The 15527-nt window shown below is 37.6% G+C and overlaps 1 long non-coding RNA gene across 1 annotated transcript; it reads right to left on the bottom strand.

Annotated features, from left to right (window-relative positions):
- Positions 1-5378: 5378 nt before the first annotated feature.
- On the bottom strand, positions 5379-8085 carry LOC145957040 (uncharacterized). Its single transcript, XR_014433470.1, has 3 exons — positions 6528-8085; positions 6376-6448; positions 5379-6295 (listed from the first exon to the last, which is right to left on the bottom strand). It is a non-coding gene; the product is annotated as an uncharacterized LOC145957040 (long non-coding RNA).
- Between the last annotated feature and the right edge of the window lie 7442 nt (positions 8086-15527).

Genomic DNA, 15527 nt, shown 5'->3' with positions numbered 1-15527 from the left:
TGCTTAGTATGCTTTGTGCATAAGAAAATCTATATCTGAACTAAGTAGAGAGTATATGATGATTAGTGAAAAGGTTGGAAAGTTATTTTGAGACTTAAAAACGAAGTTTTAAAAACTAACTCAAAATAATCGATTATCGTTAAATATAATTGATTATTCCAGCAACAGGCAAAATGGGATGCCTTGCTGCAATAATCGATTATTTGCCAAAATAATCGATTATCCCAGAAACAACTCTCTGGAATAATCGATTATCCAGCAAAATAATCGATTATATTGTTCTTGGTTGGTTTCCAGAAAACCTGAAGAACAAAATAATCGATTATTCTTTAAAATAATTGATTATCTGCGTCTGAAACTTTTATAAATAGTTTGAACTTTGAGAAACTTCAGACAAGAGTTAGAACTGATAATCAAATTGTGAAAAACGTTTTTGTGGAGTCTCTGTGACATCTTGGAGAGTTTTCTTTGTGAAATCCAAGAGTAAAAACGTTTGTGAAAAACTTTGTGAGATCATCATCATCATCATATCTTGAAAGGGGAAGATTAAGATTTGCTTCAAGAATTCCAGGTGAATTCGTTCCTTTATTCTTTGTGAATCTTTGTAAAAATCTTGAGATGGGTTTCTCAAGTGGTAAGGTTTCTTGTAGTGGGTTCTACAAGGGGTGCTTTCTTGGGGTCAAGAAAGTGGTTATCTTTTGTGTTGAAGTATATGCATGTGTGTGTTCTTGTAAACCTTCTTGCTTAAGATAGTGGAACAAATCTTAATCAGGTGGCTGAACTAGTATAAAAGACTTGTGCAATCTTCTTTTACCTTATCTTTTACTTTGAGTAATTGCTTAATTGAACATTAAAGAAGATAATTCTTGATTAACATGTGTATGTGAAAATTGTTGGTTTAAATCTGAATTAGAACATTATATTTGAACCTCACAATTTTGTAATCAAGAAAGCATATTGCATTCATACTTTCATAACAAGTCTTTAAGAGAGCTTCATTTGAAAAATTCAGTCTTAGAAAAGTTTAAGTGAAATAAAAATCTTAAATACTCTGATAATTTTTAAAGGGTCATAGAATCCAATTCACCCCCCCCTCTCGGATTGTGCCATTCTTTTCTAACAATTGGTATCTATAGCAAGGTTTTTGAGAGTTATTCAAGATTTCAAAAATGGCCAACAATAACCTAACCTATGATGAGGATGTGTCTATTCATAGACCTCCTGTTTTCAATGGTGAAAACTATGTCTATTCAAAAATTAGGATGAAAATTTTCATAGAAGCTATTGATATTGCTGTATGGGATGCTATAGAAAATGGACCCTATATCCCTATGAAAAAAGATGGTGATGAGCTAAAGGAAAAACATTGGAGTGAATGGAGTGATGAGGAAAAGAAAAGAGCCCAACATGATAAGAGAGCCAAAAACATCATAACATCTGCATTGTCTATTGATGAATTTTTTAGAATCTCACAATGCATATCTGCTAAAGAAATGTGGGACACTTTGCAAGTCACTCATGAAGGAACAAGTGATGTGAAGAGATTAAGAAAGCATACTCTCATAAGAGAATATGAGCTGTTTAGAATGCAAAATGGTGAATCTATTTCTGACTTTCAAAAGAGATTTACACACTTGATAAATCACCTTGTTGACCTTGACAGGAAATTTGAGAAGGAAGAGCTGAATTTAAAAGTGCTGCAATGCTTGGACAGATCATGGCAAGCAAAGGTGACAGCCATTGAAGAATCAAAGGATTTGACCTCCTTGACATTAGCTACTCTCTTTGGGAAGCTGAGAGAGCACGAGCAAAAGCTGCACATATTTGATGAACATGAGCAACAAGATAAGAAAGGCAAAGGAGTGTCATTGACAGCCTTGAAATCTGCAAAAGGAAAAGAGGTGTGTGAAGAAACAAGCTCCGATGATTCCGAGACTGAGAACTTCAATTTTCTGGTGAAGAAGTTCAGAAATTTCATGAGAAGAAAGGGGAATAGAAGAATTCCCCTTACAAATTCAATAAAAAGACAAACAAGAAAGAGGAAGCAAGCACATCCTCCTTCAATTGCTTTGAATGTGGAAAACCGGGACACATGAAAGCTGAGTGTCCAAATCTCTTGAAGAAGCAACAAGAGGAGAAGAAAAGCAAGAGAAATGGCATAGGGAAGAGAGCCTACATTGATTGGGAAGATAATGACTCAAGCACATCAAGTGATGAATCCGAATGTGAGAAGAACAACTTATGCTTGATGGCTGGAACTGACCAAGACACAATTGTAAGTGACTCTGACCTTGAATCAAATCCGGATTATGATCAACTCCAAGAAGTTTTTATACAAATCCATGAAGAAGCTGTCAAATTAGGAGCCTTAAATTCAAAGCTGAAAAACAAGCTGAAATGGTATGAAAATGCTTTAATTAAAGCTAAACAAGAGCTTGAAGATTTGAAGCATGAGCATGAAAATCTTCAAACTATGTTTAACTTTAGTGAAGCTCATTCCTCAAAAGATGTTTGTGAACATTGCAAGACTTTTGAAAAAGAAAATGATGATTTGAGATCAACTCTTGCAAAGTTCACAAATGGAAATTCAAACTTAAACATTCTTTTGGGAAAACAAAGAAACACTTTTGATAGGAGTGGACTTGGTTTTAATCCAAGCATGAGCATGCCATTTAAGTCAAAGAAAGAAGCTTTTGTGAAAAACCAAAAGTTTAGAAAATTTAAAAGAAACTTTTCTAGACAAACAACTTGTTTTTATTGCTGCAAAAAAGGCCATACAATTAGGAACTGTTATTCTAGGAAATATGGAGTTCCAAATGGAGAGATGGTTTGGGTTGAAAAGAGTCAAAGGTTGAGAACTAACCAACAAGGACCCTTCACATGGGTACCTAAATTTTTCCTCTGAATTTGTGTTGTAGGAATGCTTGAGGGCCAAAAATATACTTTGGTATCTTGATAGTGGCTGCTCAAGGCATATGACTGGGGATCCTTCAAAATTCTCAAGTCTAAAATTGAAGAATGAAGGGTATGTTACCTATGGTGACAACAACAAGGGGAAAATTCTTGGCCATGGCAATGTTGGTAATTCCTCCTCTCAAACATTGATTGAAAACGTATTGCTTGTTGATGGTTTGAAACATAATTTGCTGAGTATTAGTCAACTAAGTGATAAAGGCTTTAAAATTGAATTTGATGATACATGTTGCTTGATTTGTGATAAAAAGACAAAATAAATCAGATTCATAGGAAAAAGAATTGACAATATATACATGCTTGACTTAGAACACTCAATAGCAATCTCAAGTACTAAGTGTCTAATAACCCAAGAAGAAAATATATGGCTTTGGCATAGGAGAGCTGCACATATTCATATGGATCATTTGAATAAGCTGTGTAGGAAAGAATTAGTGGTTGGTCTACCTAAACTCAAGTTTGGCAAGGACAAACTATGTGATGCTTGTCAAAAGGGCAAGCAAGTGAAGGCTAACTTTAAAAGAAAAAATCAGATTTCCACAACTAGACCTTTACAATTAATTCACATGGATTTGTTTGGTCCTTCAAGAACCATGAGCTTAGGTGGAAACTACTATGGTTTAGTGATTGTTGATGACTACTCAAGATACACATGGGTTATGTTTCTTGCAAACAAAAATGATGCTTTTAATGCCTTTAGAAAATTTGCAAAACTTGTTCAAAATGAGAAGTGTTCAAACATCACCTCTATAAGAAGTGATCATGGAGGTGAGTTTCAAAACATAATGTTTCAAAAATTCTGTGAGGAACATGGTATAAACCATAATTTCTCAGCACCTAGGACACCTCAACAAAATGGGGTTGTTGAGAGGAAAAATAGGTCCTTAGAAGAACTTGCTAGAACAATGTTGAATGAAACAAACTTGCCAAAATATTTTTGGGCTGATGCTATTAACACTGCTTGTCATGTGTTAAACAAAGTTCTGATTCAGCCTATATTAAAGAAAACACCCTATGAAATATATAATGGTAGGAAGCCTAACATTTCATATTTTAGAGTGTTTGGGTGTAAATGCTATGTGCTGAATAATGGGAAAGCGCAACTTGGAAAGTTTGATGCAAACGCTGATGAGGCAATCTTTCTAGGATACTCTACAAATAGTATGGCTTATAGGATCTATAATAAGAGAACTCTAGTTGTAGAAGAATCTGTCCATGTGGTATTTGATGAGTCAAATAAGCAAGAGACTAGGCAAACTGAAATTGAAGATTTAACTGAGTTGCTTGATCAATCCCTATTGGAGAATGAACCAAGTGAAGTGCCTAAGGAGAGTGAATCACATGAGAAAGCAAAGGAAACATGTGAACAATTTCCCAAGGAATGGAGAACTTCTAGAGACTTATCAATGGATAACATAATTGGAAATATTGGTAAGGGAGTGTCAACTAGGAGTGCTATTAAAAATATTTGCAACACTATGGCATTTGTGTCACAAGTTGAACCTAAGAGCATTGATGAAGCACTTAAAGATGAGCATTGGTTAATGGCCATGCAAGAGGAACTAAAATAGTTTGAAAGAAATGAAGTGTGGGATTTAGTGCCATTACCAAAATATTATCCAATTATTGGAACCAAATGGGTTTTCAGAAATATGCTTGATGAATCTGGGATAATACTAAGAAATAAGGCAAGACTAGTGGCCAAGGGGTATAACCAAGAAGAGGGGATTGACTATGATGAGACTTTTGCCCCTGTAGCAAGGATAGAGGCCATTAGATTACTTCTTGCTTATTCCTCTATAAAGAATTTCAAGATGTATCAAATGGATGTGAAAAGTTCTTTCCTCAATGGGTTGATACAAGAGGAAGTGTATGTTGAACAACCACCAGGTTTTGTGGACTTTAAGAATCCTAATCATGTGTACAAGCTCAAAAAGGCACTCTATGGCTTGAAGCAAGCTCCTAGATCATGGTATGACAGGTTGAGCAAATTTTTGATTGAGAATGACTATGAAAGAGGAAAGGTGGATAATACATTGTTTGTCAAGAAATTTAAAAATGATACAGTGTATGTACAAATATATGTGGATGATATTGTGTTTGGATCCACAAATACCTCTCTTTGAAAAGAATTTACTAAAACCGTGCAAGGAGAATTTGAAATGTCAATGATGGGAGAGCTTACATTCTTTTTGGGATTGCAAATCAAACAAATGCATGATGGAATATTCATAAGTCAAAGCAAGTATTGCAATGAACTTCTGAAAAGTTTGGTATGGAAGGGTGTAAGGAGGCTGCCACACCTATATCAAACAATTGCAATCTTGACTTAGATGAGAAAGGAATTGTTGTTGATAGTTTAAAGTATAGAGGCATTATTGGATCACTCTTGTACTTGACAACAAGTAGGCCTGATATAATGTTTGTTGTGTTCCTATGTGCAAGATTCCAAGCTAATCCTAAAGAATCTCATATGAAGAGTGTGAAGAGAATCCTTAAGTCACTAGTACACAAAGGGTCTTTTACGTCGCCTATTTTGATCCTTTTACGTCGGAAAAGATTCCGACGTTAATACGGGAGACGTAAATTTACGTTGCCTCTGAAAGACGACGTAAATTTACGTCGGAGATTCTCCCAGACCGACGTAAAATGGGACAAAAAACATGCCACAAATTTACGTCGGACATGGCCTCGTCCGACGTAAATTTATGTCGGCCATTGAAAGGCCCGACGTAAATTTATGTCGGACAAGGCCATGTCCGACGTAAATTGTGGGAGTTTTTTTTTTTAAAACGTTTATAAATTTTTGATATACCCAACACCTGCATATAAATATAGTCCAAAATACCAAATCTAAACTAGGCAGTCCAGAATAGAAATTCAAATTATATTTCAAAATTGAATGACAAAAAGAAAATAATATATAAATCTTAAAAAACATGAATTATGACAATGTAAATCCTATTATCCTAAAAAAGCTATAAAACATATGTTTGTCAATGCTATCTAACTAACTAAACTAACTAACTATCAAACTATAAACATAATATCTAACTAACTAAACTTAGAAAAAAAGTTGCCCATTGTTCTCTTATCTTGAGCAACTCATCTTCGGGCAATGGAGATGGATCTTGAAATACCTGAAACATTAATTTATGTGTCATTAATATGCAATGTTAATTATCCTAAAGGTAAATATAGTTAAATAAATTTTGATATGAATTACCTGCTCCCAAGAATCAATAATACCCGCAGAAACTATGGCTCTCATCCAATACATGATGTAATAGCCACATTCAAACGAGTCTTGTTGCTTATTACACTAAAATGAGAAACAAATAACTATTATTTCCAAAGTCAATAAATTTAAATATTATTGACTGGATGAATTAATTTTCTAACCTTAGGGTATATGAAATGCAATGACTTTGATGATCTGGCTCTTCCACTTAAAATATTAGCTCCAAACACGATTCTAATTAATTGAAATAAAAACAAATGTTAGCCAATATATATAATTACAGTTTTAAAACATAATGAAAAAATTTAGTTACCCTTGTAATTGGCATTTAATTTCGTGGCTTGGTTTTCGATGTAGTGAACAAAACCACACCACGGTGTATTCCTTAAGAATGATTACCATTAACTGCCAATGGGACCTACATTGTATGACAAACAAATTAGTTATAAAATTACCATGATTAAAAAACCAATTAAAAAACTAACCCGTCAATGTATGGAGCTATGTATATATCTCTTCTTGAGTCACTCATCCATGTTTGCATATATTGCTGGATGTGGACCTGAGTGTTTCCTGATTTTTGGATTGATTGAGGCTCAATAAATCCATATACATCTGCTTGTGCTTGCTCCACACTCAATTTGTCCATGTACCTAACACAAATAATTATTATAAGTTAAATGTAATTATTGTAAATTTAGACTCATAAAAGAAAATATGACTTACATGGCCCACATTTGTATGATAGATATATTTAACATGGAGTTTCCCCCAACAATCTCTAATGCATCAGGCAGAGATATGTATAGTGGAACATCAGAGCTATCAACTCCAAAAACTCTAATGTCCCACTGCAATTGAATTGGCTTCTTCTTTAATCGTGGTAATATGATTAGAAGCTTAGATATGGGATCACCCTCAGCTTCTACGATATGAGCATCATCAACATGAGGTTCTCTGATGACCTCCTTACCACGATTGATAAAATCCTAAAGAAATAATGAAAATTAGTTAAACAATAATAGAATTATAAGAACATAAAAGAGAAATAATATAATTACCTTTGCCCGTGCTGAAAGCGGCATGACCAAACGTTTTGGCCAAGCTAAGAATGTGTCGGTTGCTTGCCCCACTAGTTGAACCTCTGTATTGGGCAAAGGCACTAGAGCAGCAGCATCTTGAACTTGGTCAACCACAACCCGTGTCCAGTCTGGCTGTAGAGGGACACCATGGATGGTTGAGCCACCCTCAAATACTCGGCCAATAGCCACTAACCGTGGGGGGTTATCCTCAACATATAACTCACACTGGTTTGGTACATCAGTGTGAGTCTGATCCGGTGAGGGATTTGGAGCAGCACAACTCCCTTTAGTGCTGACTCGAACACCATCATGAGCAACTACAGTCTGTTACTGAGAACGAGCCAAAAGCTCAAACTTCTGTTCAAACTCTTTTTGAATATTCTTCAATCTCTCTTCAAACTGACTCTCCAATCTCTGCTCCATTCTCTGCATAACCTCTTGACTGCAAGAGTCAACAGTGCTCCTCGATGATCGGGCACCAAAGAAATCTCGGTGGCTGCAAGAACCACCAACACCACGCACACGGCCTCCGTGCTATGGCCTTCCTATGGCCGTTGTGAGGATATCATTCCGACCATCGGAAATAAATGAGCCCTGGGTGCTCTGCTCAACTAAACCCTCCTACAACATATTAACAATAAGTATACCCTAAATTACACTTATGAATTAAATGAGTTGAAATGAAGAGTCTTAGTTTGTATATTTTTACTTACTATTTTATCCACAACGACCCTTGCAGACTCAGAAGTCATTTGCCCATCTGATTTTGTCCGGGTTGCTATCCATATCTCATGGCGGGGAGGTGACTCTACACGGTCAGCAGACTCAACCCCTGCTGCCTCTGCCCTAGCCTTCTTCATTTCCTTTTTTTTTTCTTTCATATCCCCCTCTTCACAATAGATGGGTTGCATCATTCTTGGCCTGTCGTTCTTGGGCAGCTATTCTTTTAGCCTGCAATAATAAAAAAAAGAAAATGAGATTAATTAAAATATACCTTAAGTATTTGTGTCAATGTAAGAGTTATCAATAAGTAACCTGCCACGAAGGGTCCAATCGAGTGGCACGAAATTGTATCCACTCCTCATCAGTGATCTGGTACTTTAGACAGGGAGTCTCATTTTGTCGCTTCTCAATGTCCTAGAAGCCTTCTAATCATTAAAAGTTGACCATCATAAGGATAAGCTCTTTCAATTGGATGGTCTTCCACACTAGTCTCACTATCACTTGAAGTGGTAGAACTAGATTCATCAAGACTACTATAAATGTTTTGTCCTCTCAAAATCATGACCTTTTTAGTTGGACATTGAGAAGCTACGTGGCCTCTCCCAAGACATTTAAAGCATTTGATGTCACTAGTTTTACTACTAGAAGTGACAACATTTTTATTTTTATCTTTTTCTTTTTCTTTTTCTTGACCCTTACTAAAGTTTTTAGAAGAGTCATATTGACCCTCCCTCTTGTAGTCCTTCTTGATATAAGAGTTAGCTTAAGTTTTTCCTTTAAAAGAATTTTTTCTTAAATGTTGTTGTTCCACCTTTATACAAAGTTAGACCAAATCATCTAGGTCCCTATAAGGGAGTAACTCAACCCTATCTCTTATATCAAAATTTAGACCACTTAAAAACCTAGCAATGGTCAATCTTTCCTCTTCCCTTATCCCAGCCCTCATGAGATACAACTCCATCTTTTGTCTATACTCCTCCACACTCATGTTCTTTTGTTGGAGTCTTTGGAGCTTATCCATAAGCTCCCTACTATAATAAGAAGGTATGTGCCTTCTTCTCATAGCACTCCTCAAATAATTCCAATAAGCAATAGGAAGGTCATTATGAAGTCGCCTTTCTCTAACCAAGGTTGTCCACCAATACATAGCTTGTCCTTGGAAAGCTAAGGTGGCCAAGGGAACTTTTCTTTTCTCACCTACTTAATGACAAGTGAAGATTTGCTCCACTTTCATTTCCCAATCCAAGTAGGCATCCACATCTTCTTTTCCATGAAAGTAAGGGAGATCAACCCTTGATTCCTTCACTTTGGGTTCCTTAATGACTCTTCTAGGTATGGGTTGGTAATATTCATCAACATTCAAACTACCCATATCCTCTTGGCTTGTAAAGGCATTGGAACTTTTTGTGGAACTCTTTTGACTTTTTCTTTTTTAAGTTTTTCTAAAAGTTTTGCTTCTTGTTGCTTAATTTTATTTATCTCTTCCTCAAGAGCAACAAGTTGTACTTTTCTTTCAATCTTTTCTCTTTCTTTTTGAAGTACCTCTTGTTGTCTCCATAGTTTTAGTGCTTCAACCTCCTTAACAATTTGATTAAAACTTTTAGGAGATTCAATGCCACTATCACTTTGAGAAATATGACTCATGATTAAGCAATAAGAAGTTTAAATGCTATGCAAAAGAGATAAAATATTTTTTGGTCTTTTCTAGGAATAAAAATAGCATTTGGAAGTCTAAGTGTACAAATTTCACTATCAAGGGAGGTGAGCTACTAAGAGCCACTTAATAACCAAGCCTTTTCAAGTGGAAATCACTAAACTCCCTTGTGGTATTTTCAATTCCACAAAAATTTTCACAAAGATTTTTATGTTGTATGCTTTTCACAATTTGTTTTTGAAGCTATCTAAACGTGAACAAGTAAGTCTACTCAAGGCTAGACGAAACAAGGCAGCAAAGTAAACAAATTAAAGAACAAACAACTTAAAGGAGCAAGGTTAAGCAACTAGTTGTTTTGCCCTAAGTGGAAGCTTGAAACATATGAAATTTCCAAGCCACTTCCACTAGTACTACACGTGAGTGAGCTACCAAGGGTTAGATATAACTGACCAGCTTCTTAATACTCCCTCCAAGCTTTACAAATTGATTAAAAATACAAGAGAAATTGCAAAAATTTAAACTACACTAGAAACAATTTGTGGCGGCTTTAGTGACCAATTAGTGACGGATTTGTTGTCCAATTTTTATAACACTTGCTTAAGTGTTTCAATCTGCCACTAATCCTTGAATTTAGTTGCTCCTGAACCCTGCACAAAGAACAAAACAAAGTTATGAATGTAGGCTGCTCACAAGGTTAATGGAATGTTCACTCTTGTGAAGGTAGGTTTAGGAAAAATTGGTCACTAAATTAGGTCAAATTTGGAAGTCTTTTGTGTCCAATTCTTTTCCTACTTTTTGTTGAGTCAATGTTTGATCCTTAAGCAAGGATTTGAGGCCACTTCCAGCACAGAATTTTTTAATCAAAGAAAAAACAAGACAAGCAACAAAAGCACAATTTATCAAGCTTATACCAAAAATTGAAGAATAATGTGTTTAAGACAAGACTCAAAGATAGCCAAAAATGAAAGCTGAAAAATAAGACTCCAAAGAAGGCTAGCACTAGAGTAGATTAACAAAACAAAACAAAAAATTTGGAAGAAATTGAACAAGTATAAGCAAACTAGTAGTCCAAAGAAAATTGTGGAATCACGTGTGTTTTCCTTAATTTGTTCTTCTCGGCTTTTGCTTTTATAATTGCTTTATATTTTTTTTTATTATTTTCTTTTTCTGAATTCAAATGTATATTCCAGAGAAGACACTTGCCTTTTGTTTTCAAATTTTCACAATTCCAATGTATAGAAACCGAGACTACTAGATTGACAAATTTCAAGTGAAAATGGATGAACTAGTGCACTATAGTTTTAGGTTTTAGGTTGGATTCTTTTGTTCTCTTTTTTTTTAACTCTTTTGAAAGCTAATGCTCTGTATTTCTCTGTTTTCCAGCCACAAAAACTTTTAAGATTTGAATCCAAAACAAATAGTGCACTAGAAGTAAGATGAATCACTTAAAATTTCAAGTTACACAAAATTGTTTCAAGAATTTTTTTATGGAAAGTGATTTGAAAACTTAAGTACACAATGGAAACCTAATAGCAAATTATGAACTCAAATAGGTAAAACAAAAGCACATATAGGTAGGCACAAGATTATAAGCAACTCGTGAAGAAAAGTAGACAAACACAACACAAAAGAAAACTAGGTTAAACAAGCTATTCAAGGAATTATCAACATATAAGAACTACACATAACTTGCTAAGACAAAACAAGGATTCAAAAATAAAAATCTAATGCAATGGATGAAGTCCAATCACGGACACATGCTTAGGAAATGAGAGACTCAAACAAAGTAAAATAGAACACAAGCAAATAGGTCCTAATTGTGTTGATTGTGGAAAGAATTTCAAAATACAATCAACTAATGGATCTATGGATAGAAAATTTTCAAAAACTTATAGATCCGAAATAAAACTCAAACAAAGATAAACAAAAACACAAAGACAATAAAACAAACGGACCAAAAAATTGAAGAACACTTATCTCCAAGAAGAACCTTGCTCTTGATACCAAAATTGATGGCAAAGGAAGGAGAAGTGATAGATGTTCCTCTCCTTAGCTTCACCTATGCACGGATCACTTCTTTGGAGATTTAAACCGAATAGAATGAACACTTGAATGGAGGATTCTCGGATTGGTAAAGCCTAAAATAAGGATGGAAGTATCCTAGCATAAGGCTCAAAGGATTGCTCACTTCAAAAGGTAGGAACTAAGGTGTGGTTCCTAGGGTTTTGAAGGCAATGTCTCGGTGACTTTTGGAAGAAACTTGGCAGAACATTTGCTCTCAAATTTCATATATCAAAAGTGAGTACAAGGAGCTTGGAGGGAAACATTTATAGGACCGGACTTGGAAGCCACTTGGCGCCAATGTGAAGGCTTCACATGTGGCGCCAAGATTTGAATTCAAATCTCAACTCACATGTGTGTCACCGGTTCACAAGGAGGCTAAGTGAGTTTAGGTTTGATTTAAGTTGCATTTAGGGTTGAATTTGAGTCACACATGTTCAGCCAAGGTGGCGCCAAGCATGTGACTCAAAATTCAACTTAAATGCAAGTTAAATTAAAGCTAGTTTTGCCTAATCCTTTGAATTAATAATTCCTCCTTAAATCCTACACTAATGACCTAAATACAATGGTCAAAGAAATACAATGAATAGGAAAAATTACAAGAAAGAGAATGAGACCAATATTGGGTATCAAAAGTCCAAAAGCTTATGAAGCCCAATTACAAGCCCAAAGTTCACAAACCCTAATCTATGGTCAAAATACAAGACCAAAAGCAAAGTAAATCCCTATTCTATGAATATGCAATAAAACATGGTGTCAAACAAGTAAAGCCCAAGTGAGGAGCACCCTAGGCCCACCAAGCCCATTGGGCCCACTAAGCTTTGAAGCAGTCATGTCTTCTAGTAATCTCCTGGCCATAGCTCTAGTGGTTGGACCCTTGGTCCATGCTCTTCCATCACCCATACACAAACTTAGAGTCCTCTCAGCGGATTGGACTTTTGTGTCTTTCTCGGCGATCCCGTCACCGACTTTAGTCTCCTGATTCACAAGGGGAATGGCCATCTCGGCCTCGCGACGACGCTTGTGGGAACTTTCCCCTAACACACCCTGTCGGGATAAGGGACCAGCATCCCTCGTCTTTTCCCCGACCACTTCAGCGGCAATAGCCTTAGAAGCTTCTTGCTGTTTCCATAGCTTCATCAGTTCGTGATTGCTCATGCTAGCCATTTTTTCTGCAATGCCGAGAAACACAATATTAGTCAACAGAGTAAAATGAAGATGAGAAGTTAAAAAGGGGCGATTGGTTAAAAACCGAATACCTATATAAATTTTCAATTCCTTGGGCCTATTTTCTAAGTCTAGAAGTTTCGCGTTGTTGAAAACTATTTTGAGATCCTCAAGTTTTTTAACGTCTTCCTGGTCCGTCTCAGAGAGCTTCTCGGCAGGTAGCCCTCCAAAAGATACCGTCTTTTGTTTCCAATATAAAGGGAACCCCTCTAGCACATGTTCATGGCCTGGGGAGCAACGTATTCGGAAGTATGATTTTTTAAAGTCCTTATAGGACGATTGAAATAAAGTCAAAAGTCCCCGACCAGTCACCCCATAAACAGACACCCAGCTACTACGTTAACTGGTCTGACTCTCGAAGAAGTAAAAGAACTTATCTACGGTCGGGGTTATACCTAAGCCTACACATAAGATCTCAAACCCTCGGACAAAGGCCAAGCTATTAGGATGGAACTGGGTAGGGGTCACACCTAAGGCTTGTAGTACTCCTTTCTCACAAACAGTAAAGGGCCATCTCACTTTCAACCTAGAAATCAAAGTGGAAAAACAAAAAGTAAACCTCTCGGTGGAAGCCCCCTCAATACATACAGGTTCTTTATCTACACAAGGTTAACAAATAATTAAATGGTCGCCCTCACCGCACACTACGTGCTCTCTACAAAAACTCTCCATGGCATCCCAAGAATTTATCAAAGATTCGCAATGCAAAACATCTTCTTTTACCCATTTGTACATTTCCCCATAGTTTACGAACGCCATTGCAAGTATAAACCTAACTTAAATATCAACTTAGGCTTCATTGCAAACAAAAATGGCTAGATGGTTCAGATGGGGGTACCTAAGGACACACAACAACTTCCCACTCAAACGAACTCCAAAGCACCGCCGTAAGCCACCGCGAACCACCAGAGAATCCCAACGAGTTTCAAGGAACGGAGGAAAAAAGTGCACAAAGGAGGGAGGCAAAAGAGAGGAAAAAAATGGCAAGGGCTCGCGAGACGTTCATATTTATAGGGGTAAGGAAGCGTATATGAGAAGCCATGGGTGAAACGCGGCGTTTCGTGTGAAGCGCAGCACCCAAAATGTCCCTGCACGCGTGGAACGATATGACTCATGATTGAAGGAGCCCCAAGCATTAAATGAATCCAAGTGTCATTACCACGAGGCGGTGTAAGTAATCAATCCTCTGTAAAAAACGGCTATGTAATAAATGCACGCACCCAGTGCCAGCATATGAAGGGTCGCGGATTGGAATATCATGAGACAATATAACCCATTACCGACCAGCACAAAAACCAAGCCACGCTCGTGGCTACCCAAGGACCCATAGGTAAATAGTCGACATTCTCACCCCAAAAATCGGAAAAACCCCGTGAAGAGAAACTGCACAAGCCCTTTCGCCTAATAGGCTCAGGGCTGGAAGGCGAGTGTACCGTCCAGGATATAAGTCGACCTGGCCCCAGTAAGAGGGGACTCGGTCAAGTATCTTAACTCGGTAATAATCTGATTCACTCCCATACCAAGGTTTTCACCTGAGGTGGGCACTAGTTAAGCCCTTTCGCCCAATAGGCTCAGGGCTGGAAGGCAAGTGTATAGTCCTGGGTATAAGCTGACCTGACTCTGGTATGGAGGGACTTAGTATTAGCTAATTTGGCATCTTAGTGGGGAGAACCCGGTCAAATTCTGATCCTGCTTCCCTCGTAGGGTATAGCTCGATAATATTCTGATCCCACTACCCCCGTAGGGTTTTGGCTCGGTCGGATTCTGTACCGTCTCAGTCGTGGGCCGATCTGATCTCCTTAATGATGATAAGACGTCAACAGCCCTATACTCGGAAATTACCCGACTTGGCAACCAGGCCCTAAAACCTCTCGCCTTATGGGCACTCGGAAATAAGGTGACCATGATTTCCTACTCGGTATTAACCCGATGTAGGGTTCAGTAAAAGCCTATTCGGTCATAGCCCGATTAGGCTTAGCGAGCTCGATCCCTCTTGCCTACCAGGGAACCACTTGACACTTATCTCGTTGGATTTTCGGTATAGACCCTGTCGGTCGGACCCCGACTAAGCTCATTCCCGTTGATCTCGCATCATCGTGATAAGAACGGTTAGGGAAATCCCTTGATCCTCGGGGTCTAAGAGGCCCACGAACAACGCACCATAAAGCCTGAAACACTAGAGTTGAGACGGCAGAACAGACTTTTGAATGCTCTGGCTTTGAGGCACGACCTAGGAAAAAACCCTAGTCCACCCCTTGGCTGGAACATTTTGGCGCCCACCGTGGGGCTACGGTGAAACTCTTCCTACGCCCCAAGTCTTACGAAAAAACCTACACTTTACCATGGCGAGAGGCGGCAACAACAACAACAACTCGCAACCCCCTACCATGGAGGAGATGATGGCCATGAATAATGGCTTAAGGGAGGACAATGCACGATCCAGGGAGAGAGAGGAGACCATTCAACGCGAAAATGAGGAGATAAGGAGAAGAGCCGACGAGCTGCAGGCCAGAGTAGCGGCCAGTACTAGAACTGTTGAGGAGGACGTCATGTTGGAGGTCCCTAG

The sequence above is a fragment of the Cajanus cajan genome, chromosome 4, assembly GCF_000230855.2.
Source record: "Cajanus cajan strain Asha chromosome 4, NIPB_CcT2T_4, whole genome shotgun sequence".
In the NCBI taxonomy this organism is placed as follows: domain Eukaryota; kingdom Viridiplantae; phylum Streptophyta; class Magnoliopsida; order Fabales; family Fabaceae; genus Cajanus; species Cajanus cajan.
The sequence above is the reverse complement of the archived record's forward strand: the minus strand, read 5'-3'. Positions and strand labels throughout refer to the sequence as shown.